Source organism: Coregonus clupeaformis, chromosome 24 (assembly GCF_020615455.1).
Source record: "Coregonus clupeaformis isolate EN_2021a chromosome 24, ASM2061545v1, whole genome shotgun sequence".
NCBI classification, from domain to species: domain Eukaryota; kingdom Metazoa; phylum Chordata; class Actinopteri; order Salmoniformes; family Salmonidae; genus Coregonus; species Coregonus clupeaformis.
The window spans coordinates 46,712,949-46,718,726 of NC_059215.1; positions in this window are offsets into that span (position 1 = coordinate 46,712,949).

Genomic DNA, 5,778 nt, shown 5'->3' on the forward strand with positions numbered 1-5,778 from the left:
GCTTACCCAAAGTCATCATATAATCATCACAATCTGATATTCCCATAAACATACCTGGTCCATCATATGTTTTATTTGAACAAAAACAGCTTCTAGCCCTTACTGGTTTCACCTCCAATGCTTCAGGAATTGCTGTTAACTGATTTTCATTCTGATCTAACAAATTGACATAGGGTAATTCATTTAACCAAGAGCAATTAAACCTAGGCCTAAACAAATGCTTCGACAATGACATCATTATATCTGTTAATGATTGTTGCTGATACAACAACCATGATAAAGCATAAGATTGACACGCGGTTGATAGAGGTTGAGCCACTGTCTCTAAGATTGAACCCCACGTACCTGGTGATGGAATTCTCAGCAGACATGGACCCTCAAGATTCCTCACTGATCTTACAGAATGAGTTAACTGCTGGAACCATAGATTCCTACCTGCCCATCCATCTTTAATTTGCAAAACCGAAGAATCAAATCCATATGCCTTCCATTTAATTTCTCTCTTCCCTAACGAGCGGTATTGATCAGATATATCTTCTTGTCTTCCATCAAAATTAAAGAACTCTTCCTGTACCCCCGGGATAGTATTCTGCACTATTTCAGATGAATGTACATGATTCACTGCTACCATCTGTTCTCCTATTCCAACACTATCCTTACTACCATTTACAGCACTCCCCATCTGTATCATAGACTTCTGAGTCACGTTTACTGCATCCTTTAGTTTCAGAAAAGTTGTAATTGGTGTCTGTGTTATCGCTGTTGTAACATTCATTTCTTCCAAAGTTATTGTTAAAATAGTGGCTTTAGTTGATGTATTAACACTTTTAATTAGGTCCAGTGGCAAAGTTACAGATGTCCTCTGTGTATTATTTATTGTTGGAGTAGCTACTGTAGTATACTGCTCCTGAACTCCTTTGGTGACTGTGGAAACTTCAACAGACTTTAAAGTTTCTATCATAAGCGTCACCTTACGGGTTACATAGCCTTCTAACCAGTAATTCTTAACCGGAACAAATTTGAATGCTGGCTCTAAATAAGTACAAGTATATTCTCCCTGATCTTCCCATGTAATATTACGCAAAATAAGTGAGCAATCACTCATAACCCTCTTCCATTTCATATCGTTGTACAAAATATACTTCCTTTGACTAGGTGGCACCGCTTCTACTTCTAGTCCTGATAACAACAATTCTTCTCCATAATTATCTCTCCATGTGGGAGGAATGTCACCACCCCCACTCCGTCTCTCACATCTACAAGGGAGATGAGCTGTACCACCCATCCTAGCCCTAATGACAGTCTTTTTTTCTAAAATTGGTGTTGGAGCGAGTTTCTGAGGCGCCATTGTAATGAAATGTGATACATTTATAGCTTTAATAGCTGTCAATGTTGAAAGAGTTGAATTGCTTCTTACTGTTGTTGCATTAGGTTGAAGTGTTGATGTAATAGCTGTGGATTCATCTATTTTCCCTATACCTTGGAGCTCTTTACTTGTATTTCCATCTATCACCACTAGTGTTACTACATTAACTCTCAGTCCCGACTCTAATCCCTCACTTTCAAATTGTGGATTATAAAAAAGACATTTATAATCACCTTGATCCTCCTGTTGGGAATTGTACACATAGAGTACAATCACCCTCAATCTTCATTCTTCTCTTATCATTCAGCAACGCATACTTTCTCAATGCAACTGCTCCTAACAGATCTAAACTCCTGCCATAGTTATCTTCCCACTGAACTCTACATTTCCCTTCACCACTGTTCTCTCTCGTGCACTGGCATGGAAGCGGAGCTGACATTCCTAGGGTTATTTCAACCCTAGTTTTCGTAACGTTTTGGTCTGACTTTTCTCCTAGCTGGTCTGGGCCTACTTTGTCTAACTGAATCATCAGCTTCTCCTGTAACAGAGTTGCCCTTGGTGATCTCCGTGGTTTCACATTCCACTGAAATATTCCCTGTTGTGTCTGGGACGTATTGAAAATCAATGTCCCCAAATCTCTTTTCCTTTCCATCCATTGCAGAGTCATCTCTGGCATCATCATAAGTGTACACATTATCATCAATGTTGTCCACAACATGAACAATCTCTCCTTCTGGGTTTTGACTCTGGATATTGTCAGGCATCTCTCCTTCCACCTGTTCTTCCCTATCTTCATCCTGCTCTCTTGAGCCTTCAACATCCTGTCTCTCTGTGCGTGGCACCACTTCTCCAGGCGCTTTAACACAATGTGACAAATGATACCACGTTGGAGATCCTTTAACCTGGACAGCTGTTCCAGTACTACGAACAACTTCAAATGGTCCCTCACGACGTTCGTTATACCACTTCCTTCTAAATACCTTCACGAACACCTTGTCCCCGGTTGCACTGTACTCCTTTTTTGCTCATCAAGCTTCTCCTGCACCTCTTCTTTTCTTTGCCTGTCAGGAAACATATGTGGACAGCTTTTTTATGAAAATTGGCCATATATGTAACGTACGCTCTCATTTCATCTTCCAAGAGAGCCAAGCTTGGACCCTTTCCGCTTGTTCGCAAACAAGGCGTAGGCATCCTTCTTCCTGTGATCAGTTCATGGGGTGTCATACGTAGATCACGCAACTCACTTGAGCGACACACCATTAATGCTAAAGGAAGCGCCGCTATCCAGTTTAGACCCGTATGCTGGCAAATTTTGACAATGCGATTTTTCAAGACACCGTTCATTTTTTCACAAATCCCTTGACTTTGTGGGTGATAAACTGCTCCAAGACGTTGCTTAATTCCCAATTTTTGCAACGTCAATTTCACTGATTTATCCACAAATTCTTTCCCATTGTCTGAGGATATTCGGTCGGGAAATCCCCACCTGCTTATGACTTCTTTGCACAAGAACTTAGCAACCGACTGAGCATCTTTTCGCTTGGTTGGACAGGCCTCCGGCCATCGTGAAAATCTATCTACAACCACCAACATGTATCTTTTCCCATCAACTGGTTTTATCATATCAACAAAGTCGATAACCAACTCACGCATAGGACCTCTCGGTGTAGGAATGTGGCCAGGAAGAACAGTCACACCCCTGCGAACATTGTTTTTCAGACAAATTGTGCACCTGCCTATGACATAGTCAACCTGTTCAAGCAAGTATGGTGCCCAAAAACCATACTCCTTTGTGATCTTTCTCTTAACCTCCCCCCTTGCAACATGAGCTAACCCATGTGCTTCCTGAATCATTAGACCTAATAGGTCTAGAGGCGCTACCATCAACCCCTCATGGTTTCTCCAAAGACCAGTAGCATCTTTGACGGTACCTCGGTCAAGCCATAATTGTTTGTCGATCATAGAAACAGCTTCCTGCATCAAAATCACATCCTTAAGCGTAATTGTGTCTTCCAAGTCCACTGCATGAGTGACCAGAAAAACGTTGCCCAATTTGTCCGCTCCTGTGACGGCTTTTGCAGCTTCATCAGCAGATTTGTTCCCTTGTGTGACTTTTGACACATCTGTCTTATGAGCTGCACACTTAGCTATCGCTATCTCTTTAGGCTTCATCATAGCATGCAACAGTTTCATTATTTGTGCATGATGTTGTATCGGAGAACCATCCGTTTTCTTAAACCCTCGACCTTTCCACACTGCTCCAAACAGATGACATACACTATGTGCATATGCTGAATCAGTGTATATCGTTACTCGCTTTCCTTCCACTAACAAACATGCTTCTGTTAGCCCCACAAGTTCAGCAAGTTGTGCAGACGCAGGCTGTGGTATTACTTCAGCCTTTTCGACGACAAATCCAGTTCCTTGGGCTTTGACTACTGCATAGCCAGCGCACAATTTATCTCCCACACGATAACAAGACCCATCAGTCCAATACTCCAGGTCTGCTTCACGTAATGGAAAGGCTTGCAAATCTGATCGGAGCCTTGAGTATTTCTCTGCTTCTTGGACACAATCATGTGGCTCACCATCCTCTGAAGTTGGCAAATTCTCTGCTGGATTCACCGTATCACACCTCACTAGGGTGACATCTTCCTGCTCTAAGAGCCTGTGATAGTCTCTGAGCCTAGGCATAGTCAATGTATATTTCCCAAAGTTCAGAAGATTTCTGAGACTGTGATGGGTAAGAATTGTTACTGGGTAACCCATTGTAACAGATGATGCTTTGTTATACATTTAATATACTCCCACCATTGCTCTGTAGCACAGTGGTAGTCCTAGTTCTACTTCTGAATAGGCAGTAGAGTAGTAGGAAATAGGTTGAGGATTCATCCCTGTGCCTGTCGGCTGACAAAGAACTGCACATGCATATTTACCTCCAGTAGAAGTAGACACATATAGCAAAACATTCTTAGAGTAGTCTGGTAATGTGAGTGCAGGTGCCTCCTGCAACTTCTGTTTGATCGTTTCAAATGCCACAAGGCCTTCCTGTGTCCAGGAAAGATTGCTATGGAGTTGACCATTTCCAGTATCCTTAACCATAGCTCTCAAAGGTCCTGTCAAACTAGCATAGCTCTCAACCCAAGCTGAAGAATATCCAGCAATACCAAGAAATGTCATCATCTCTCTGACAGTTCTAGGCTTCGGAGCCTTACGAATAGCTTCCAATTGACTATCCGAAATGCTTCTGTTTCCGTGTGTTATTTTCTGACCCAAATAAACAACCTTCTCCTGGCAATATTGCAACTTTTTCTGTGAAACCTTATGTCCCTTTCCTGCCAATACCTGCAGCAATTTAATTGAGTCTCTATGACATGTTTCCTTATCCTGTGAGCAGATAATTATATCATCTACATACTGAATGACAGTGCTTTGCAATATCTGATCTATCCCTACCAAATCTTCCTTCAATACTTTATTGAAAATGTGAGGGCTGTGCCGAAAACCCTGTGGCAAACGATTGTACTCATAGAACTGTCCCTTATATGTGAACCCAAATAAACCCTGACTCTCTACACTAAGTGGAACACTAAAAAATGCACCACATAAGTCTAACACCGTAAAATGTGTCGCATCAGGAGGAATTTGGGCTAACAAGGTATGCGGGTCTGGCACTTCCGCTGGAAAGTCAGTTACTACCTCATTCACTGCTCTCAAATCATGAACCACACGATAAGTTCCATCTGGTTTTTTCACAGGTAACAAAGGTGTGTTACTCTGAGGATTTTTTGTTGTCCTTAAAAGACCTGCTTTCGAAAGTCCTTCAATTTGTGGTTCGATCCCTTGGATTGCTTCATCTTTCAATGGATACTGATTCTTCCAAGGAGGTCTGGCTCCTGGTCGAAGTTCAACTTTCACCGGTTGGGCTGATTTCACAAGTCCAATATCGGTACTGTGTTGAGACCACAAACATTCTGGAACTTGTTGCAGCATCTCCTCTTTCATAGGGTCTGAATCCATCTTCACACTGCAAATAGATTCGTGTGTTATCCGTACAGCTTGTGGCTCTCCTTGCCCTTGAGCCGAAATCATGATTTTGAGAAATCGATGATCTTCAGTCCTCCAAATCGCCAAATTCTCTTTCATCGGTATGAAAACAGCTTTCTCTGCTTCTGTCATCATTTCTCCTATTTGCTTCTGCTCATAGCCTTCAGAAACCAACAAGGTCACATGTGGCACACTCCTCTCAATCTCAAATTCTTTATCCAGATAATCGTCTGTATGCAACATGAACTGAGTTGAACTTTCTTTGGTTGATGACTCAACCATTCCTCTGAGTCCGATTGGGCAGCATTCTTGAAATACTTGGGCGTACAATGAAATTGATATTCCGGAAGCCTCACATCTGGCAT